The sequence below is a fragment of the Aquarana catesbeiana genome, linkage group LG04 (assembly GCF_042186555.1).
Source record: "Aquarana catesbeiana isolate 2022-GZ linkage group LG04, ASM4218655v1, whole genome shotgun sequence".
In the NCBI taxonomy this organism is placed as follows: domain Eukaryota; kingdom Metazoa; phylum Chordata; class Amphibia; order Anura; family Ranidae; genus Aquarana; species Aquarana catesbeiana.
This window is the reverse complement of record NC_133327.1, coordinates 624763576-624788315: the sequence shown is the minus strand read 5'-3', so window position 1 is coordinate 624788315 and position 24740 is coordinate 624763576. Positions and strand designations below refer to the sequence as shown.

The window sequence follows — 24740 nt, the reverse complement described above, 5'->3', positions numbered from 1 at the left end:
TATGCGAAATATGGAGAGGAAGAGGAGAGGAAGAGAGAGCGGGCTGTGCTCTCCCTCTCCTCTCCAGCTTCACACTCACTGTAGCGCTCTTTCATCGGGACTGTAAAATTGGGACTTTACAGTTTGCTTACCCCCCCCCCCATCTCCTTCCAGCGAACAATGTGTGTAGGGGGAGGGTAAGCAAACTCTGTATAGTCCTGATAGTGGCATCACTATGGGGGTGCAGGGGGGGGCAGCACCCGGGTGACACCAATACCGGAACAAGGGGGGATGACAGGGTGCAGACAATGGTGCCCAAAGTCTGCCTGATGGCAGTTCAGCATGCACAGCGGTGCACAGATCACCTCCAAAATCCAGGAGAAGAGACCCTGCACAGTGCCCTTGCAGACTTCTGCCGGGTTAGCCCCCCTCATATCAAAATTTTTGAAAAACTCTTATGCATTTTGTTAGATCTTTGTTAGATCAGGTTAGATCAACCATTGTTTGCATTAGATCTCACACAGAAGAAGCAATATTAACAGTTATTTGCTGGGGGGGCTAACCTGTCATCAGCCCCCCCTTATCAAAAAATTGACCAAACAGTTAGCTATTTTGGAAGCTATTTGTTAGATCCGGTAAGATCAAGTGGTTTTAACGTTAGATCTCACATAATTAGAGACTTATTAGTAAATAATAATGAGGGGGGCTGGCCCCCCTTATCAAATTTTCTGGCCAAAAATCATTCAGGCTAATAGATATTGGTTAGATCCGGTAAGATCAAGTGGTTTTACCATTAGATCTCACATAATTTCAGAGATATTCCACATAAAAATAGAGATATTAGGAGGTACATAAGGATGGATTAGCCCCCCCACATGCAATTTTCTAGCCAAAAATCATTCACGCTAATAGATATTTGTTAGATCCGGTAAGATCAATTGGTTTTAACGTTAGATCTCACATAATTTCAGAGATATTCCACATAAAAATAGAGATATTAGGTGTACATAAGGACGGGTTGGCCCCGCACACATGCAATTTTCTAGCCAAAAATCATTCAGGTTAATAGATATTCGTTAGATCCGGTAAGATCAAGTGGTTTTAACATTAGTTCTCACATAATTTCAGAGATATTCCACATAAAAATAGAGATATTAGGTGGTACATAAGGACAGGTTAGCCCCCTCCCCCCCACATGCAATTTTCTGGCCAAAAATAATTTAGGATAACAGATATCCGTTAGATCCGGTAAGATCAAGTGGTTTTAACCTTAGATCTCACATAAATTCAGAGATATTCCACATAAAACTAGAGATATTAGGTGGCACATAAGGACGGGTTGCCCCCCCCACACATGCAATTTTCTGGCCAAAAACCATTCAGGCTAATAGATATTCATTAGATCCGGTAAGATCAAGTGGTTTTAACGTTAGATCTCACATAATTTCAGAGATATTCCACATAAAAATAGAGATATTAGGAGGTACATAAGGATGGGTTAGCCCCCCCCACATGCAATTTTCTGGCCAAAAATCATTCAGGCTAATAAATATTTGTTAGATCCAGTAAGATCAAGTGGTTTTAATGTTAGATCTCACATAATTTCAGAGATATTTCACATAAAACTAGAGATATTAGGTGGCACATAAGGACGGGTTGCCCCCCCCCCCCCCCCACACATGCAATTACCTGGCCAAAAATCATTCAGGCTAATAGATATTCATTAGATCCGGTAAGATCAAGTGGTTTTAACGTTAGATCTCACATAATTTCAGAGATATTCCACATAAAAATAGAGATATTAGGAGGTACATAAGGATGGGTTAGCCCCCCCCCCACATGCAATTTTCTGGCCAAAAATCATTCAGGCTAATAAATATTTGTTAGATCCGGTAAGATCAAGTGGTTTTAATGTTAGATCTCACATAATTTCAGAGATATTCCACATAAAAATAGAGATATTAGGTGTACATAAGGACGGGTTGGCCCCGCACACATGCAATTTTCTGGCCAAAAATCATTCAGGTTAATAGATATTCATTAGATCCAGTAAGATCAAGTGGTTTTAACGTTAGATCTCACATAATTTCAGAGATATTCCACATAAAAATAGAGATATTAGGTGGTACATAGGGACGGGTTGGCCCCCACACATGCAATTTTCTTGGCAAAAATCATTCAGGCTGATAGATATTCATTAGATCCGGTAAGATCAAGTGGTTTCAATGTTTCATTATACATAATTACAGGGATATTATGGATATTTGATAGCGATGCACGGATATCCATACTAGTGTCTATATCGGCGCCAATAATAAGCATTTTCACGTGTACCAGTGAGGAGTGCCATTGAGCATACCAAGGTATGCTGAAATTATGTGGGAAATTAATCGACAGGTGTGTCCAAGCCCAGTGAAGCCTGAAGCACAGTGCCAGAAGCCAGAGGGAAACTTCAGAGGGCCCTAGTGAAGGAGCCAACCGGGTGCCCATCTACGGTAACTGGCTCCAAAACCAATGACGCAAAGAGACAGCAGCGGAAGTCCAAACCCTTGCAGAGGGCCCCCCGTTGTTGCCTCCAAGCAACCCAGTGTCCCGTTTCTTTTGACACATGCTGCCTGGCGTCGGAGAGTCAATGCACACCAGACTTCGCCACAAGAGAGGAGCACGGATACAAACCATTGAACAGGCCAGGGCCACCACTTCCTCCATGCTCCCTGACAAGCTGGTGGGACCTTCTCCTGTTGTTCCCATCCAAGTAAAGGCAGTCTACACCAAGACCATTCTAGATACTGGAGCTTAAGTGACCCTTCTCTACATAGACTTCTATGACAAGCACCTCAAACACTTGCCATTGCAGAAGTTGGAAGAGCTGGAGATATGGGGCATTTTGATTCAGAACTTCCCCTATGATGGCTATCTACTGGTCAAGCTGACCTTCGATCCCTCCTTGGCTGGGAAAGCCGAGACTTTTGACACTCTGGCAGTGGTCTGCCCTCGCCCACCAGGGGCCAGTAAGAGTTCTCTCATCATAGGGACCAATACTGATCTTGTCAGAAGGCTGTTGACACCTCTTGTTCTGGAGCCAGGCACTTCAACTTCAAGTGTCCACCCCATGCTGAGACAAGCCTACCAGCGCCTGGTACCAGAACAGAAGGCCCCAGCTAAAGGAGTAAGAAATATCTGGTGCTTGGACCGGTGTAAGTAAGTGTTACAGCCTGGTAAAGTGGCCTGTTTACTAGCATCTGTCAAGCTAAATTGGAAGCAACCAGGCCCTTTCATTGTCCATGAAGCGGACGGACAGAGGGAAGACATGGGAGTCAAGATAATTCCCGAGGTGGTTTCAACCAAAGGGTTGCAAAGAAGTCATGGGAAGATCTTGGTTAGTGTCCGCAACATAACAGCCTCGCCAGTGAAGATGCCGGTTCAGATGTTGCTGGGACAAGTGAATTCGACCACCCCAGCCCTACCGTCTGATTCCTCTCTGTGGAGGAGTTCTATCCGAAGAATACTCCTCTTTTGCCTGAATGGAAAGAAAGGGACAAGACTCAGCTCCTGAGATGGCAGGCTGCATTCTCCAAGAGTGAATTTGATGTGGGGTGTGCAAAAAGTGCCCAATACCGGATCCATCTTTTTGAGTGCATAAGCCGTTTAGGGAAAGAGTTTGATGGATTCCTTTAGGGGACTTGGAGGATCTGCGTGAACAACTGAGGGCAGGTACCGTCCGAGAGTCCCAGAGTCCATACGCTTTCCCAATAGTGGTGGTACGGAAGAAGAATGGCTCACTGAGGCTGTGTATTGACTACCGGACGCTGAACCGAAGGACCATTCCCGACCAATATACCACCCCAAGGATAGAAGATGCCTTGAAGAGCCTGTCAGGAGCGATATGGTTCAGCCTGCTGGATTTGAAGAGTCGGTATTACCAAATCCCCATGCACCCTGAGGATCGGGAGAAGACCATTTTCATTACCCCTGAGGGGATCTTTGAATTCGACCGTATGCATCAAGGCCTGTCTGGTGCCCCAGCCACCTTCCAAAGGCTAATGGAGAAGACCGTGGGTGACATGAGACTGATCGAGGTGTTGGTGTACTTAGACGACATCATAATTTTTGGCAAGACCCTGGAAGAACACGAAGAGCACCTGGAGAAGGTCCTGAAGAGACTGCATGATGAGGGGGTTGAAGCTATCTCTGGAAAAGTGCCAGTTTTATCAACCCTCAGTCAACTACCCTGGCCACATTGTGTCTGCCGATGAGGTGGCCACCGACCCCCAGAAGCTGAAAGCTGTCACCTCCTGGCCGAGGCCTACCACAGTGACTGAGCTTTGGTCATTTCTGGGATTCTGCTCTAATTACAGAAGATTTGTCAAGGGATTCGCTAAGACGCTGACCCTGATCTGGCTAAGCCTGTCAGACCAGCAGGAGGGCCCAGAAAACCCAGAGAGTCCACTCAGGAACAATGAAAGCCATACGAGCTACACTTTGACGCCAGTCGAGATTGGTTAGGTGGGATGCTATATCAAGAGCATGACAGCCATCTATGGCCTGTTGCCTACATGAGTCGGAACTTGGCCCCCACAGAGAAGAACTACCGCATGCACAAACTTGAGTTCCTGGTCTTGAAGTGGGTGGAGGTGGATAAGCTGAGGGATTACCTGTATGGAGCGGAGTTCATGATCAAGACCGACAACAATCTTCTCACCTACATCCTCACTACCACCAAGTTGGACGCCACGGGTCAAAGACGGTTGGCTACTCTATCAGGGTTTATTTTAAGCCTGAAACAAGACAGGGATGCTTTGTCAAGAAGGCCCCATTGTTCCAGAGACCCTCCAGAAGAATAGGCCCAGCTGACAACTGAAGGGGTACGAACCTTATGTCAAGTAGGAGAACATCAAGCTGGAGGAGGATCCAGGGCGGAAGACGTTGGAGTGTCAGCCGCTGGTATCCCTAGATGTTATTGCAATGTCACCCAAGTCGGGGATGAAGGTCTTCCCAAGCTGTCAAAGAAAGACCTACGGAGGGACCAGTTGGAGGACCCTCCCTGTACCTTGGCATTGAAGGCCTTGGAGAGCCAATGCCCTGACTTGCTACTCACTGACTCCCCCGAAGGAAACTCGTCTGCTGCACCGAGAGTGGGATCGGTTTCAGGTGCACCAAGGGTTGGTCTACTGAAGGGGCCCCTCTGACGATTCTGAAGAAAAATGACAGCTATTCATACCTGAAAAACATTGGTAGTATTAACACGACAACCATGGCCACCTAGGGCCCAAGAGGACTTTTCACCAGGTGAGGGATCGGTTCTACTGGCCCTGCATGCAGGCTGAAGTTGAGGACTATTGCCACTCCTGCATCAGATGTATCCAAAGGAAGACTTTGCCTCACAGAGCTACCCCAATGGGCCATCTTCAGAGTCAGGGACCCATGGAGCTGGTGTGCATTGACATTCTGTGCTTGGAGCCAGATCTGAGCGGGCAGGGAAACATCCTGGTAGTGACTTACCATCTCACTCGGTATGCCCTACAGGGGGGCGGAACTACCAAGCCCAGCCAGCTTTGCAAGAAGGGGGCGGCTAGCTAAAGACTTAAGCTTGTTGTTCTGAGGAGAGATCACCATGAGGCAGGTAGGTGAACGGAGGTGTGAGGAGAGACTACGGGCACCCGCTGAAGAACCATCCAAAGACGGTTCCAGCGACTATCCAGAGATGGTTGAAGATGGATGTACCTTCTATACCACCTAATATCCCTATTTTTATGTGGAATATCTCTGAAATTATGTGACATTTAATGTTAAAACCACTTGATCTTACCGAATCTAACGAATATCTATTAGCCTGAATTGTTTTTGGCCAGAAAATTGCATGTGGGGGGGCCAGAGCGTCCTTATGTACCACCTAATATCTCTATTTTTATGTAGAATATCTCTGAAATGATGTGTGATCTAATATTAAAACCACTTGATCTTACCGGATCTAACAAATATCTATTTGCCTAGATGATTTTTGGCCAGAAAATTGCATGGGGGGGGGGGGGGGCAACCCATCCTTATGTACTACCTAATATCTACTTTTATCTGATATATCTCTGAAATTATGTGAGATCTAACATTAAAACCACTTGATCATACCGGATCTAACGAATATCTATTAGCCTGAATGATTTTTAGCCAGAAAATTGCATGTGGCGTGGGCGGGGGGGGAGGCTAACCCGTCCTTATGTACCACCTAGTATCTCTACATTTATCTGGAATATCTCTGAAATCATGTGAGATCTAATCTTAAAACCACTTGAACTTACCAGATCTAACAAATATCTATTAGCCTGAATGATTTCTGGACAGGGGGGGGGGGGGGGGGGGGGGGGGGGGCAGGAGGATTGGGGGAAGAGGATTTGTGCTAGGAGAGATTTGGAAGGGGGGATTTGTGAAAGAAGGGGAAATTATTTGGGGCAGGATTTGTGCTAGTAGGGATGATTGATGGGTATTTGTGCTAAGAGGGGGGGGATTTAGGCTAGTTGGGATGACTCAGTGGTATTTGTGCTAGGAGGGGGCATTTGGGAGAGGGGAGGATTTGTGTTGGGAGGGGGGATTTGGAGAGGGGGAGGATTTGCGCTTGGAGGGGAAGTTTGAGGTGTGGGGATGTGTGCTAACAGGGTGCTTTTTTGGGGAGGGATAGTTTTGCTAGCAGGGAATGTTTAGTAAGAGAGAGGATTTGAGCTTAGAGGATGGGGAAATAGATTTGTGCTGGGAGGGGCTCAGCAGAGAGAGATTTGCATTGGGAGGAGGAGAAATGTTTGTTTGGGGAGAATTGCCAATTACTTTTTTTTTTTTTATCTTGGGGGGGGGGGATTTTTGATAACACATGATGCTCATACATCTTGTGGGGGGGGGCACAGTTTGGCGCCTTCGCCCTGGGTGCTAAATTACCTTGTCCCGGCACTGGTAGTGTCCTTAACAAACCCCATGCCTTAGTGTTATTGCTTTTGCTATGGAGACAGGTTGCAAAGGATCCCACATAGTCCTTACAATCTTGACTCAGACTGGGCCACCAAAAGGACCATTGAATGATTCCTCAAACATGGACTTGATGGCTAGTGAATGGCCCTTTTTTTCAATCAAGAAGATCTGAGAGGTGAATAAATCCTTTTTCTAGACTTTAATCAATATATTGCCGTAGGGTTTCTAGCTTGATCTCAGACAGAGGGAAGATTCATCCAAAAAAGATCTCTGCGCTGGGAAGTAGCTCAATTGGACAGTAGTAGTGGGGTGGTAGCGTATGGGCCTTCTTTTTATCAAAAATGTCCAGGAAATCATGATAGACAGATGGAATGATCTGACTGGCGTTAGATAATGGCTGGATGGAAAGGAAAATCTGTGGTTTTGGGAACAAGGCAGTGCTGGCGGCAGTAGGGTGATGTAAATGTTATCTTCCCCTTGGACCAATCGATTTGAGGATTATGGGCCTTCAGCCAAGGATTTACAAGAATTATAGGAAACAAATTAACACATCAAAACAGAGGAATTCTTGGTGATTTTGGAACTAGATATTAATGCATTTATTAATGATTCTTAGACCACGAATTTGTACTAATTTTTAGGAATATATGACATATTATTATGTGTATATCTCCTGTTTTCTGGTGACCCAATGAGAATCCATCTCGGACCTTTATAAAGACATTTCAATTAACCTCAAAACTAATTCTTTATACATTCACATTCACTTAACTTTTATATTGATATTTTTGCAGATATTCACCCATTTCGGGGAAGTCTCATATCCCCCGATTTGAGTTTTCACTTTCAGATATAGTTCACTCATTCACTTTATATCACTGGTTAGTCACTTAGGACACTAAGACTCACATATTTCTACTGAGGATACAGATATTTCATGTGATGTCCACTGTTACCATAATATAACCTTTTTTTGATTAATTATTTTTCCCCTTTTTTCATTTTACTATTTTGTAATTGCACTACTTAATTCCAATTATTTGGCATTGGTGATATGAGGAGAGAATCGCCATCCATACACCACAGGTCATCTCATCATTTGTGGTTATATTTATCTGTTTATTTACATCCGTGTTTAAATATCACAATTGGACTATTCCTATACCGTGTCGTCACGTCAGATTGACGTTGACGTCATCGCGCACAGCCGACCGTCATATGGAGGCTTGGGACGCACGCTTGAGATGGTGCCTGCGTTTAGCGTTCCACGGGGTAGGAAGAAGCACGTGCTCATCTCAGACATGTTGACGTCCATCGGGTCACGTGGTCCCTACTCGCAACGTCAGCTTTATACATTATATTATGGTGAATCCTGAAACCGCTGAAACCACACACTGCCGATTCTCCCCCTTTTTACTTTCAGACTTCTTTCTTTGCTGCATGGGAATAACACACAGGATTTGATATATTAAGCATTTACACAAAATTTACTAAATATAAGTAGGGTCTTGGAACGCACATTGATACATAACAATGAGGCTTGGAACGCACGCGGGTCCACCATTTTGGCTGAACCCGGAAGTGCAGGATAATTATTGATACGAGATGGATTCTCATCAAGGGGGCCACGGTATCTATATTAATGGACATGGCAGCAGTGGTTGAGCACCCCAGATGAAGTCTTGTAAGACAAAACGCGTCGGGAGACTCCACTGCCTGCCATAATCTTATACTAAGCGCTTTTTTACTACAGAAATGTAAGTGTTTTACCTTTTTAATAAATTTGTTTTACAAATGGAATTATGCTATGTGGCCCCTTTCTATTTCATATGGGCTATTTCCCTGAGACGGTCCACTGGACGGGCTACCATCCATTGTAAAGAGGGTTCCCCTAAAGTGCTGGTGTCAGTGCTCTCTATCTCACTGCTGGTGTCAGTGCTCTCTATCTCAGTGCTGGTGTCAGTGCTCTCTATCTCAGTGCTGGTGTCAGTACTCTCTATCTCAGTGCTGGTGTCAGTGCTCTCTATCTCGGTGCTGGTGTCAGTGCTCTTGTTGTGTTACACTATGTGATTTATTATGCTCTGTGTCTTTAAGATTTGTTCCCTCTGTATATCTGAACTCTCTCTCCCACCATGGTTCTGTATATTCCCCTCCCCTTCCTCTCTCTCATACATTGTGCTCAGTATAAGATCTTTCCATGTGGCTTACAACACCATTGTTTTTCTACCTATGAATATCCATAATTTAACGGAACATTCAAAAGGATCATTGTCTGCAAGGGATAAATAGAACACCAGGTCATGTCAGCTCTATGTGAAGCTGGAGATAAAGTTTATTGCTTTGTAGTTGAGTCAGAACAGTAGAAAAACAGAGTTCCACAGTCTAATTACAAGATTTCTGCATGACAGACTGATACAGACAAGATTTACTGCTCTCATTGCAAGAAAGAATGCGACAGCAGCACTGGAAGGCTTCATAACTAGTCAAGGCTGCATGGTGTCATCTTACAGCACACAGATCCTGCCTGCTTATTACTCAGACATTTATCTGCCATGCGTTACCACAGCTCTGAATGCGAACACACAGCAACTCCAGCACAAGATCTTGAGCCAACTGAGTTATCCAAACGCTCAGTCAAACCAACTTGGAAAGTGATGGAGAATTATGAAGCTTTAAGAACTGAATTGTTTAATAGCTTGAAACTATTTTGTGAGAAAATTGTTTCTGAATCTAATACAGTGTCTGTTAAACATGAACTACTGACACTAGAGGGCGCCATTAAACAACTTTCTGTCTCATATGAGCTCAATCAGCTTACCAGTGACAAGTTCATTAATGTCTTACAAAATATGAACACAACAGGTTCACTGGAGGAATTAAAGAATTTCAAGGCTCTTAATCTAGAAAGAGACAGTTTTATCCAGCAAACCAAATTAAAGGCAGAAGCAAAGATAGAGCTGCTACAGGACACTGCATCTCACAGATCTGTTTCTACCAGACATTCTAAAACGACTTCTAAAACCCATAGTTCAAGATACTCAACACTCAGTCAGTGACTTATTAGTGCCCGCGCCGAAGCGGAAGCCAGCAAGGTGCAGGTCGCATAAGCAGAAAAGACAGCACGTCAAAGAGTAAAAATAGAAATCTTAAACATACAGTGTAAACATGATGCAGCTATGGCAAAGTTAATGGTCCAATGCCCCGTACACACGGTCGGATTTTCCGATGGACATTGTCCGATGGACATTGTCGGAGCGCAGGCCTGTGCTGGCCATCGGGACTACCGGGAGATTCCCGGTGGGCCGATTGGCAGCGGGCCACTACAATGACTCAGATGTCAGACAGTGACTGTGTCACTGTCTCTCTCCGTCTGAGCGTCGCCTGGCGCCGGGCGGCTCCGCTCCTGCACTCGGCGGGCGGGCCGGCCGCCGGCGTCACAAAAGAACAGGCAGGCATTGACACTCCCCCAGGCACTCCCCCTAACAGCTATCAATATAGCTATTTGGGCGGCCTCTTTGTCCCGGCGCCGTGACGTCACTCACGGACGGAGGGCGGAGGCGGCCCGGGGACATAGGAGGAGGCGGAGCAGAAGTTCTGAACCACCACCAGCAACAAGTACAGAGAGACCAAGGCTATAGTGTCACTGAGTCTGTCATCATTCAAGTAAGCAGCAGTGCAGCACTATAGTAATAATAACTTTTCTAATAATAATAGTAATTACTAGTAAGTAACTGAATATACAGCATGGAGGGGGGGAGGGGTAAATCTGTACTGTATAAATGTACTGCCTCTGGTCATGGTTAAATTATTCATCAGTTACCATGGCCAGTGGCATTAAATTAATAATTGACCAGTGGCATTAAATTAATATTAATGCCAGGCATTAATATTAATTTAATGCCACTGGTCAATTATTAATTTAATGCCACTGGCCATGGTAACTGATGAATAATTTAACCATGACCAGAGGCAGTACATTTATACAGTACAGATTTACCCCTCCCCCCCTCCCCCCGCCATGCTGCATATTCAGTTACTAAAAGTAACTGAATATGCAGCATGGCGGGGGGAGGGGGGGGGGTAAATCTGTATTGTAAATGTACTGCCATTGGTGATGGTTAAATTATAAAGTAACTGAATATGCAGCATGGTGGGGGGAGGGGGGGAGGGGTTAATCTGTACTGTAAATGTACTGCCACTGGACATGGTTAAATTATTCATCCATCAGTTACCATGGCCAGTGGCATTAAATTAATAATTGATCAGTGGCATTAAATTAATATTAACCACTTACCAACCGGCCCATAGCCGAATGACGGCTGCAGGGCGGTTGGATAACTCTGGGAGGACGTACTATGACGTCCTCCCAGAATTCCCCTCTCGCGCGCCCCCTGGGGCGCACACCCGAACACATCCGTGACCACGCATCACGGATCCTGGTAAATGACCGCTGATCGCGGCCGTTTACCATGTGATCTCGCCGTCAAATGACGCCATCTGATGACGCCGGTTCCTCTCCTCCCCTCCTGTGTACTGATCGGTACACAGTGAGCGGGGAGGGGGATGGATGGATGTCTGCAGCGCTGTGGGCTGTATGTGTAGTGCCCACAGCGCTGCACAGAGACATCCATCCATCCATGCTCAGCCATCCCTCACTACTATGCAATGCTGTGCAATACTCTGCAATACCCCCACACTACTCTGCAATACTCTGCAATGCCACCACAATACTCTGCAATGCTGTGCAATACTCTGCAATGCCACCACAATACTCTGCAATGCTGTGCAATACTCTGCAATGCCACCACAATACTCTGCAATGCTGTGCAATACTCTGCAATGCCCCCACAATACTCTGCAATGCTGTGCAATACTCTGCAATGCCCCCACAATACTCTGCAATGCTGTGCAATACTCTGCAATGCCCCCACACTACTCTGCAATACTCTGCAATGCCACCACAATACTCTGCAATGCTGTGCAATACTCTGCAATGCCACCACAATACTCTGCAATGCTGTGCAATACTCTGCAATGCCACCACAATACTCTGCAATGCTGTGCAATACTCTGCAATGCCCCCACAATACTCTGCAATGCTGTGCAATACTCTGCAATACCCCCACAATACTCTGCAATGCTGTGCAATACTCTGTAATGCCCCCACAATACTCTGCAATGCTGTGCAATACTCTGCAATGCCCCCACAATACTCTGCAATGCTGTGCAATACTCTGCAATGCCCCCACAATACTCTGCAATGCTGTGCAATACTCTGCAATGCCCCCACAATACTCTGCAATGCTGTGCAATACTCTGCAATGCCCCCACAATATTCTGCAATGCTGTGAAATACTCTGCAATGCTGTGCAATACTCTGCAATGCTGTGCAATACTCTGCAATGCCCCCACAATACTCTGCAATGCTGTGCAATACAACAGTTTATATACTGTTTTTGTGTGTGTTTGAAAAATTAAAGTGGGCCGGTCTGGATGAAGTCCAGGGCCAAATTTTTGTCCCAGTCCAGCCCTGTCGGAGCGTGTTGTCGGAAATTCCGACACACAAAGTTGGACAGCAGGAGATAAAATTTTCCGACAACAAAATCCGATCGCGTCAATTCCGACCGTGTGTGGCCTGTTCGGACGCACAAAGTGCCACGCATGCTCAGAAGAAATTCCGACACGGGACAGCTCGTTCTGGTAAACTTAGCGTTCGCAATGGATACAGCACTTTCGTCACGCTGCAATGTAAAAAATGGTTTAATACAGCGCACTCTCTTCTTCTTTATAATGTGACAAGAATTAAGTCGTTTTGCTGCTCATATTCACACACACTTCTCACAAAGTTTTATTTGTGTTTTTTTAGTGGGATTCCCTCAATATATTGTTATTAGATGTCACATCTGACAGTTTTATATTTTTTATGTTTTTTTTTTTTTTGTTTTTAAGCCTTTTTTTTTCTTTAATGTTTGGATTTTTTCCAAGGCTGATCTTTGTTCAATGTTATTTTTATTTTTACTCCAGAATATTTTTGTCTGTGTTTTGTGTGTCAAGTTACCCCAACACCATTGATATCTTTTATTATTTAATCTCCAGGAGATTTTTTGTTGTTGGTGTCCCTTGTTCATTTCACATTGTATATAGAAATGTACCTGAATCCTCACAAACAAACTGTCATTTTTGAAGTAAAACACATAGGAGAGTATAATTCAAAACAAAACTCCTTTATTAAGGGCTCAGAACCAAACAAAGAGGAAGGCAACACTGGATCAACAGCAGAAATTAGTGAAGCCTGGGACCCCCACGGCAGACATCAATTCTTAAACCTCAAAATTGGTGGCCTGAGGAGTCCATATGTAAGGGAGGGCAGTCTGGTCCGGGATTCACAGAGACTCGGATAGCAGCAGATGACATCAGTGTCCCCAGGCTGTGGTACCACAAGAGGCTGCATCTTTTGGCCGACCAGACTGGATCCAGGGCAATCACTCTCTGGTCTTCCTTCCACACTTCCTTCCGGGCTGTGGCTGTGCAGTTGGAGATGTGGCAGGAGGAGGAGTAGGACCTGGAGGAGGAGTAGGACCTGCAGGAGGAGGAGGAGGACCATCCCAAAGCTGTGTGTGAGGTGTAATTTGGCCCCTCACACCTTTAGCCAGAGCCTCAGATATGAGGGCCTCACACATGGCTTTTGGCCCTCCTCCATCCTCTGCATTTTATATGCTATGAATGCAGCAATGTTCTCCTGCCTGGTGTGTGGTGCTCCCAGGACCTCTGTAGCCCTACAAAAAAATCTGATAGCCGCCTCCTCTAGGGCACTCATCCTACTGCCACTTTCTCTTTCCAGGGGGGATGGAGGGACCTGCAGATCAGCCAGCCGGCTCGGCCCGGCCACCTCCTGGCTGAGACTTCCCTGTGTATGAAAAAGGGACATGGTTTTAGTTTTTGCATCATCAATCACAATCATAAATTAGTACTCCCAACTAACATCTAGTTCACATCATTGATTGGACAAGCAGAAATATTTAGAGGAATGCTATACCTGGCTCAATCTGGGCTCCTCTACATGTGGCCTGGAAGGCCCAGGTTGGGCGTCAGAAGCCTCAGCCAGGGGGGAAGGAAGCGTGGAAGGAAGACTGGAGAGGGATGGCCTGGGTTCAGTCTGGCCTGCCAGAAAGTGCAGCCTGTCGTAGTACAACATCCTGGGGACATAGATGTCACCTGCTGCTCCGGATCTCTGCGAATCCAGGACTTTATTGCGCTCCCTCAGATATGTGCTCCTCAGGCCACCAATGAAAATCTTTAAAAAAGTGATGTCTGCCGTGGGGATCACCTGCTTCGCAATTTCACACAATTGCTCCAGTGCTGCCTTCCTCTTTGTTTGGTTCTTGTAATGGGGGTGTTTAATCTCCCACAGACAGGGCAGCTCCCTTAGCATCTCTATGAAGACTGAAATGAAGTCCTGATCTTTCAGTACCATATCCATGTTCACTGCAAGACACAACACAAGACAAAGCCTAATGTCAGACAAAACTCTCCTAATCTTGTTACAATATAGGCCTCAATCTATAGAAGCAGTATAGGCCCCAGTTTGTCTCTTACCTTCGTTCTTACGATCGCCGCGTTCAATGCTCCTTCCTCCGCTCACAGATCAAACGTAATACGCACGCGTGTTACGCTTTATATACACTGCGCATGCGTGTAACTCCGCCCGCCCCTGACGTTCTTTCTAGTGTATTCCCCACCCCTTTTCGTTCTGCGCAGTGGGTGAAGAGCATGATGGCGGACATACAGCAGGTGCGGGCTAATTATAGCAACCAGGAGGAGGAGGAGGAAAGGGATCCAGGCACGTCCCGATCCAGAAGGAGACGTTTTAAGGCCACAAATATGTCGTTTGGGGAGATGTTGGAGATGGTCGACATCATGAGGAAGTCCGACTATGACGGAAAATATGGGCCTTACCCCAACCCAAACATCCGAAAGGACAAGATCATGGCGAAAGTGGTCAGGAGTCTAGAGCGGAATTTCGGGGTACGAAGGTCTAAAGATCAGCTCAGGAAGCGGTGGTTGGACCTGAAGTTGAGAGAGCCAGAGCAGTACCGAAAGATCCGGAGAGTGCTGCAAAAAAGTAAGTAGTTGTGCTGTGTTCATATTCTTTCTGTCTTCATTCCGTTCGTTCTGCTCCATATGCTTTTAGTAATTGTAACGTTTAAAAAGGTCAACTTTAATGTTCATGGGCCCATTATTCGTTCGTATCAAACATTTTTCTTTCGGCCTCTAGAACACCATTGTTTAGGCCATATGCATTTTCCCACATTTTTTTTGGGCCTACTTGGATGCCAAATATTTGTTTGTGTAGATGGGTTTGTTACTAGAATGAAATGCAAACTAGATTCTGTGTAAGGAGAGGACACTGAGCAGCTGTTTTCACATCTGGACACTGGAGCACTAGTGTGGGACACAAGAACACCATTTTTATTAGGGGGGCCACACAGGTGCTCCAGTGTATACTATAGGGGGTAGGGGGGGCTACATCTGTGAAGCTTGTAACAAACAGGTAAAGTATTGCAGCTTGACAAAGGGCAATAAAAAATATACATCTTGGAACTCTGCTAAAATAGACAATTGTACCCCACTTCCAAGCAATGTTTCCTATTTCTAGTTCTGCCATCAAATATCTGTGTGCTAAGTATACCATTTTTGTTTTACATAGGGGAGAAAAGACTCGGAGGACACTCCTCATCCCAGGAGACCAGAGACCCCCCCCCCTCTGGAAGAAGGGGAAATACCAACACAAGAAGAGGAGCAGGAGGAAGAAGAAGACGTGGTGGTGATTGGCACCACAACAGGTGAGTGTCTGCGACCACAGGCTCAGGTAAAAGAGATGGATGTTGGCAGATTTTTGAGACCTGTTTTTTTTGTTCTTTATCTCTTTTTAGGTGATCGTGATCCAGAACGCTTTACATCTGAAAGTGCCCAGATACTGATCGGGGAGATCATGGGGTGTAATCTCCAATTGCAAAACATCCAGCAACAAATCACTGATGTTATTAAAAAAAATAATAACATCATTGATGTTTTGGGGCGAATTTAAACCCCACAAAATCACCTGTTTTATCTTACAAAAATTTTTACAATGTTTAGAAAAGCCAAATTTGGAGGATGCACACAGTGTGCCAACATGTGCTATCTGCCATCACGGGAGATCAATGGACGCGTTTTGGGGGTGCAACCCCTTCCTCAATTATAAAGTCGCATTGAGGAAGGGCTTGCTCCCCCAAAACACGTCCCTTGATCCCCCCTGATGGCAGATAGCACATGTTGACATTCGTAAATTGGTGTGCATCTTCCAAATTTGGCTTTTCCAGGGGTGATTTCCCCCCATCTGAACGCTATATCAAACCCAGTTCCTAAATACTGATGTCTGATATAGCCTTCAGGTTTTACCTAATGTGAACTTTGTAAGTTCAAGTTTTTTGGCTTTCTTGTTGGTTTTACACAGGCCTGTTTTATCTGAAATGGATATTTTGATGTTTCATAATGCTACTGCAAACATTGTTATACAACAAACATGTTGTTTTGTTTTAAAAACCTTTGGTAAATGCACATGTGATTGTGCAGGTATAAAAAAGTGCCTTACTCAAGAATGTGTGGATTATTGTCTCAACACTACAACACTTTTGGGGTGATGTAATTGCTGTTTTATGCAAAAATGGGGGTTATTTCCTAAGGGCAAATACACTTTGCACTACAAGTGCAAGTTCAGTGCAGTTGCAAGTGCACTTGTAGTGAAATGTGTTTTTGCATTTAGGAAGTACCAGCCAACACTATTCTTTATAAGGTTACCCAATCACGACATTTTCTGCACTCAACACATTTCTGTCAGGGTCAGCTCAAACAAACACAAGCAGTAAATGTCCACCAAGAATTGCTTTTGGTTGTTTTTTATTTGAAAAAGGTGTCACAGATTGTCTGGCATATTGATAGCCCCCCTACCCGCAAAGAACTCCAGGTATCGTAACCGGACATCACGGGCACTCAGGGAGGGCAAGCCAGGACGGCCGCTTTCAAGCGCCGTCATTGTTGATGTATTTGGTATTCCGGCCTCAGGCCCAACTGAGCCAGCATAGTTGGCTGAATGTTTTCTAAAAAAATTATGGAGAACACAGCACGCCAGTATAATATGGTTCAGTTTATACTCCGCCATATGAATGGGTGTCAGAAATAGTCGGAACCGGCTGGCCAGGATTCCAAATGTGTTCTCCACCACTCTTCGGGCTCTGGCCAGCCGGTAATTAAAAACCCTCTGTTCCGGGGTGAGGGTCCTCATCGGGAATGGCCACATCAGGTGGTCCCCCAGCGCAAACGCTTCATCAGCAACGAACACAAATGGGAGACCTTCAACATTGTCCTCTGGAGGTGGCAAGTCCAAGCTGCCATTCTGGAGACGCCTGTAGAACTCCGTCTGGGCGATCACTCCACCATCAGACATCCGGCCATTCTTCCCCACGTCCACATACAAGAAGTCGTAATTAGCCGACACCACCGCCAACATCACTATACTATTAAACCCCTTGTAATTATAATAGTACGACCCCGAGTTGGGTGGTGGGACGATGTGGACGTGTTTCCCATCAATTGCCCCTCCGCAGTTAGGAAAGTCCCACCACTGGGCAAAGTGGGAGGCCACAGTCTGCCATTCCTGTGGCGTGGAAGGAAACTGTTGAGGAAAAAACAATAAACATTACTATTTTTTCACAGAAACATGGCAAGCAGATTAGACACAAACATTATGGGTCAACCTCCAGATAGCATTTACTAAGGGGAATTTTACAACAACAAAGTATAACGTACACCTATCATATTCCCCCTCCCCCCCTCTCATGGTCCATTTCTAACATTATAGGGGGGGGGGAACTCTTGGACAGGTAACCCTCTTCACTTCATTGAGAGATGAATGCCTAAATACAGGGTATTACTTGGAACAGCCCCTCCTTAGTTACACTATTGGCAGACCACTGGACAGGTAAGAAGTGTCATAATACAAAGATATAAATACACACTGTACACATTTGAGGACATTTGGACATTCTGCTATTACCTATCAAGATAATAATAGGATACAAGAACTTTAAACAGTACCATTGGAAAGTAGACAGGCAGGCCCTTGCACTACATGCTTTGGGGAATTCATCCATAAATCTGACCAGTAAAGAGATGGGTATAGTGTGTATGGGTTTGGCAAAGTCAGCAGATAGATGATTGAGGATAATGAATTGGGATCAGCTGACTTAGCAGTTGGGGGGAGGGAGGGTTACAAAAAATTTGGGGACACCACAAAAAAAAGCCTTTGGCCCTCTGCCTGAATTTAAATCAAAAATAACATTTCCAAACATTTTAGGGGGTGTTTGGGGTAAAGCACTACTATGGAGCTGATAAAATACATTGTTAAGTGACTACATGAGGTGAATATAGGGCAGGAGACACCATGCTGGGGAGGTTATTGAAGGGCAAATATGTATGAAGGACCTAAAATAATAATGACATAAAAATCCAGCATGCATGAGGACAAAGGGGACATTCACAGCATATTACAATCATGGTAATTAGGGAATGAGGAAAGAAATACAATATATTAGCAAACATTCAATACAATAAAATGTGATATAAAAGGATAAAAATCTTACCTTCATATACTCCTTCTGCAGGACCTGGATGATGGCAGCACAGGTCTCTGGGATAATGATACCCAGAGCCTGGGGGGAGATGCCTGTCGAGAACTTGAGGTCCTGCAGGCTTCTCCCTGTGGCCAAATACCGCAAGGTAGCGACCAACCTCTGCTCCGGAGTGATGGCTTGCCTCATGCAGGTATCCTGCCTGCTGATATAGGGGGTCAGCGAAGCCAACAAACGGTGAAACACGGGGTCCGTCATCCTGAGAAAGTTCCTGAAATCATCAGGATTATTCTCACGGATCTCACGGAGCAAAGGCATATGACAGAACTGGTCACGCTGAAGCAACCAATTCTTGGTCCATGAACTCCTCCCCACCCTGTTCGTGGACTGGACTTGTGTCAAGGTCAGGACCCCAACACCAAGCCCCCGCACAGCACGAACTCTACGAGGAGTACGCATACGAAACATGGCTAGAAAACGGTCGGCTGCTCAGAACGAAGTAACAGAACGCACTGAAGAACAGCAAGGCCTGTGAAGAGCGACCTGAAAAACAGCAACAAGCAGGCAAGATCACACAGAAAACTCCGATACGAACTGACTGCACGCACTGAAGAGCAGATACAAACCCACAAGCACAAACTGAACGTCAGAAAATGATCTGAAAGCCACGAGTCTGAAAAAGCGCGAAAAACTCTCACCAAACTTTTACTAACACTAGATTAGCAAAAGAAGCCCAAAGGGTGCCGCGCTTGGTTCTGAACCGGCCTTTTCTAGTCTCGTCGTACGTGGTGTACGTCACCGCGTTGTTGGCGATCGGAAATTCCGACAACTTTGTGCGACCGTGTGTAGGCAAAATAAGTTTGAGCCAACATCCGTCGGAAAAAATCCTAGGATTTTGTTGTCGGAATGTCCGAACAAAGTCCGACCGTGTGTACGCCCTACTAGAGCAAGCTATCAGTGCAGACGAAGGTGCAAGTGAGAAAGACAGCATCAACCTAAACATAGCAGATATGGAAGATCCCCTCAAACGCACTAAAGACTATGTCCTAAGCCACTGCAGAGTACACTTCATCGTCTCCAATGCTCCTGACAACACAGAGACTCCTTCACAGCTTCAAGTTAAAGAGGTTCCAGCTACTTCCTGCATGCAAAATCACTTCAGTGCAATTCCTGCCTGCCTACCTAACCTTCCTTCTTACGTCACAGAGCATCAGAGCAAGCTGCAAGCAAGTCATCAATTTCCAGTCATCGGTACAGCATTGAATCAATGTACCATTGGAACAACCGACTTCAAGCAAGCAACTCCCCTGTGTCCTTTAAAACAATGTCAAAGATAGCGCAATCAGCACCATTCAGCCAACATCATCTCGCATAAAGGCAGAGACAACTGAGACAGCAGAGTTTGTGAGGTGCATACTTCACAGAGACCTCACAAAGACTGGTCTTACAAGTTTTCATGACCAACCTGAGAACTACAGAAGCTGGAAATGTGCTTTCAGAACCACAATTAGTGATCTTGGCATTACAGCTGCTGAAGAATTGGATCTGCTGATTAGATGGCTTGGTCGTCTATCTGCTGCACATGTTAAGCTATTAAGATCAGTTTTCATGGACAATCCTACAGCAGGCCTTACAACTGCATGGGAGCAACTAGAGCAAAGTTATGGCAGTCCAGAAGCTATAGAAGCTATAGAAGCTATAGAAAATGCCTTGTTCATGTGTCTAGAAACTTTCTCAAAGATATCTGGTAAGGACAACAAGGAGTTCCAGAGTCTGAGTGTCAGAAACCATGAACCAGACCGAGACAGAAGTACAGTAAAATCACACTTGTTTATTAATTAAAATAAAAAGGTAAATAGAGTAAGCGTAGTCAAAGCATAGCCAGAGTCCAGTAACCGGATCGGGTAGTCAGCCAAGCCAGAGTTCAGTAACCAGATAGGGTAATCAGCCAAGCCTGAGTTCAGCAACCAGATTGGGTAATCAGCCAGGCCAGAAGTCAGGGATCCAAGTAGAGGAACAGCAAGCAGGATAAGGAGCCAGAAGGGATGCCAGCAAAGCCAGTCTTTAAACAGGCACGCAGGAGATGGTTTCTTGTGATGTGACCAAGGCGAAGGCAGAGATGAAGTGAGCTGGACAGCTTTAAGTAGGCAGGTCAGACGAGCAGGATCAGGAACAGCTGGGTAACTGTGGAGAGAGATGAGAGCTGGCAATTAGCTGACAGCTGATCGGCCAGCTCAGAGAAGGAAGGGCTGAGCCAGCCCTGACAGTACCCCCTCCTCAACGACCCCTCCCCTTCGGAGGACAACCGGGCTTGAGGAAAAACATCTATGGAAACCGCGGAGGAGGGCAGGGGCATGTACGTCCGAGGATGAAACCCAGGAGCGTTCCTCCGGACTGTACCCCTTCCAGTGTACCAGGTACTGTATGTACCCACGGAACCTACGGGAGTCAACAATGGATTGTACATCATACTCCTCATGGTTCTCAACCTGTATAGGGTGAGGATGTGGCAGCGAGGTGGTAAATCGGTTGCAGACCAATGGTTTCAATAAGGAGACATGAAACACATTTGAGATGCGCATACTAGGAGAAAGGTCCAATGCGTAAGCCACTGGGTTAATCCTGCAAAGGATACGGAAAGACCCAATAAACCGAGGTGCAAACTTCAGTGAGGGAACACGAAGTCAGAGGTTGCGAGATGACAGCCAGACCCTGTCCCCAACCTGGTAGGAAGGCGCAGGCAGGCGTCTGCGGTCGGCATGGAGTCTGTACCTATCATTAGCATGATGCAAAGCCTCCTGGACTTGTGCTCAAGTGGAACGAAGACTTCTAACGCCGGAATACTCTGTGGAACAAACAAGTCAGGCAACATGGAAGGTTGGAAACCATAATTCGCCATAAACTGAGACAATCGGGAGGTAGAATTCAAGGCACTGTTGTGAGCAAACTCTGCCCATGGTAATAGATCTGACCAGTTGTTATGATGGTCAGAAATATAGCAACGTAGGAATTGCTCCAAGGACTGATTGGCTTGCTCTGCGGCCGTATTAGACTGCAGGTGATACGCAGAGGAAAAAGCAAGCTGAATTCCCAACTGTGCACAAAAGGCTCGCCAGAACCGGGAGACAAACTGACTGCCCTTGTCCGAGACAATCACCTTGGGTGGCCCATGTAAGCGAAAGATCTCCCGAGCAAAAATGGAAGCCAGTTCCTTAGAAGTAGGCAACTTCTTAAGTGGAATACAATGACACATCTTAGAGAACCAGTCAACCACCATAAGGATAACAGTGTTGCCTTGGGAGTTGGGCAACTTCACAAAAAAATCCATAGACAGGTGGGTCCAGGGCCTCTCTCCATTGGGTATTGGTTGTAGGAGGCCCACTGGAAGGTGTCGTGGAGTCTTACTCTGAGCACACACGGAACAGGCAGCTACAAAGGCAGTTACATCAGCAAGTAGACTAGGCCACCAGAATTGTTGGGAAATGGCCCAAATGAGTTGATTCCTTCCAGGGTGGCCAGCTGCCTTGGGAGAATGGTAAGTCTGGAGCACGGCAGTACGGAGACACTCTGGGACAAAGCAACGGTCACAAGGTTTCTCAGGAGGAGCATCGACCTGAGCAGCAAGAATTTTGTCACCCAAAGGAGAAGTAAGACTGGTGAGAACCGTAGCCAGAATACGATCAGGAGGAATCACCGGAACCGACTCCATCTTGGAAGTGGAGGAAAATTGTTGTGACAAGGCGTCAGCCCTTACATTCTTAGTACTGGGTAATGATGAGACAATGTAATTGAAACTTGACAAGAAAAGAGCCCATCGTGCCCTTCTGGGAGAGAGGCGTTTAGCCTCAGACAAGAATGTGAGATTCTTATGCTCAGTAAGAATGAGAACTGGCACAGTGGTACCTTCGAGGAGATGTCTCCATTCTTTCAGGGCTAAAATGATTGCCAAGAGCTTTCTGTCACCAATCTCGTAATTGCACTACGCAGGTGACAATTTCTTGGAAAAGTAGCCACAAGGATGCATAGCACTCTCAGAGGTGGGACGTTGAGACAGAAGGGTGCCAACACCAGTCTCAGAAGCATCAACCTCAAGGATAAAAGGTAACATAGGATCAGGATGTGCCAACACAGGAGCAGAAACAAAGGCAGCCTTGAGACTCTCAAAGACCTTATTGGACTCCGGAGACCAACTCTGTGGGTTACCGCCCTTTCTGGTCATATCAGTCAGGGGCTTGACCAGAAACGAGAAGTTAAACCTGCGATAATAGTTGGCAAAACCCAGGAAACGCTGCAGAGGACATAAACACACGGGACGAGGCCACTGTAGAACTTCCGAAAGTTTCTCTGGGTCCATCGAAAAACCAGCAGTGGAAATGACATAGCCCAGGAATTTAACCTGTTGACGATGGAACTCGCACTTCTCCAGTTTACAATAGAGATTGTTCTCACTTAGTTTCTGAAGCACACGACAGACATCTGTGTGGTGACTCTCCAGGGACTTGGAAAATATGAGGATATCATCGAGATAAACCACCACACATAACTAGGTGACCAGGGCAGAACCTCAGCACAGAGCCAATCAAAAGAGGGGTTGTGCCTCTGTAACCAAGGATAACCAATAACCAGAGGAAACTTAGTTGAGGAAATAACTTGGAATCAGATTATCTCAAGGTGAAAAGCCTCTACGGCCATGGACAACGGAACAGTCTCATGAGTCACATGGGCAGGCAGTAGAGGTCTCCCACCAAGAGCATCAATGGCAAGTGGAGTGTCACGCAGCTGCAGCGGAATTGAGTGCTTCGATACAAAGGCAGCATCAATGAACAGGCCTGCAGCCCCAGAGTCGATTAGAGCCTGTATCACAATAGACGACTTAGCCCAAGAAAGGGTGACCGAAACCAGGGGCTTATCATTCTGGATAACTGGGGATGACACAACGCCACCTAAGGTCTGTCCATGACAGGACCTTAAGGTTCGGGTATTCCCAGGATGGGTAGTAAAAAATGGCCTGCCTGGCCACAATAAAGGCACAATCTCTCCCTCCTCCTAAAGGCTCTCTCATCCGCAGATAGACGCGTGAAGCCCAAGTGCATGGGTTCTTCACTGACCAACTCGGTACCAGGAGGCATGGAGGGTGAGGGAGCCACGGGTGGGACTGCAAAGCTCGGATGCAAACGTACAGGAGGCTTCCACAAGCGCTCCTTAAAAGAAAGTCTTTCTCTGAGTCTGGAGTCAATGAGGATGACAAACGAGATCAAGCTCTCCAGCTCAATGGGTATATCTCGGGCTGCTATCTCATTCTTGATGGAATCTGAGAGACCATGAGAAAAAGCAGCCACGAGGGCCTCATTGTTTCAAGCAACCTCTGCTGCCAGAGTACGGAATTCAATGGCGTAGTCGGCAACAGTTCTCGTACTCTGTTTGATGGACATGAGGCACTTGGCAGCAGAAGTGGAGCGTGCGGAAACGTCAAATACCCTTTTAAAGGAGGCCACAAAATCAGGGTAACTCAAGACAACAGGTTTTTGCGTCTCCCATAGAGCCCAGGCCAGGGCTCTCTCAGAAAGCAAAGATATCACGAAACCTACTTTGCTTCTGTCCGTGGGAAACGCCTGGGGCAGCATCTTGAAGTATATCTCAACCTGATTGAGAAACCCTCTGCATTGAACTGGCTTGCCCCCAAATCGCTGGGGAAGTGTAGCGGAACCAGACATACCTCTTATAGAGGTAATACTCGATGCCTGCACAGAGACTGGCGCAGCAGCAGGGACGGCCTGTGACTCAGGTTGTACCGGAGCAGCCACAGTGGGGGATTCCAGGTGAGCCGTGTGACTCAGGAGCGTTTGTAACACCATGGCAAACTGATCCATGCGGTGATCTTGCTCATCCAATCTGGAAAAAATATTACCAACAAGTGGATTGACAGTATCTTCTGAATTCATGGCCTTCGCCTACTGTCAGAAACCATGAACCAGACCGAGACAGAAGTACAGTAAAATCACAAAAAATTGAAAAAGGTAAATAGAGTAAGCGTAGTGAAAGCATAGCCAGAGTCCAGTAACCGGATCGGGTAATCAGCCAAGCCAGAGTTCAGTAACCAGATAGGATAATCAGCCAAGCCACGGTTCAGTAAACAGA

The 24740-nt window shown here is 46.0% G+C and overlaps 1 protein-coding gene across 1 annotated transcript in view; it reads right to left on the bottom strand.

Moving 5' to 3' along the window:
* The window catches only part of LOC141140829 (protein kinase C epsilon type-like), a 99651-nt gene that overhangs the window by 46464 nt on the left and 28447 nt on the right, over positions 1–24740 (bottom strand). The window lies entirely within an intron of this gene.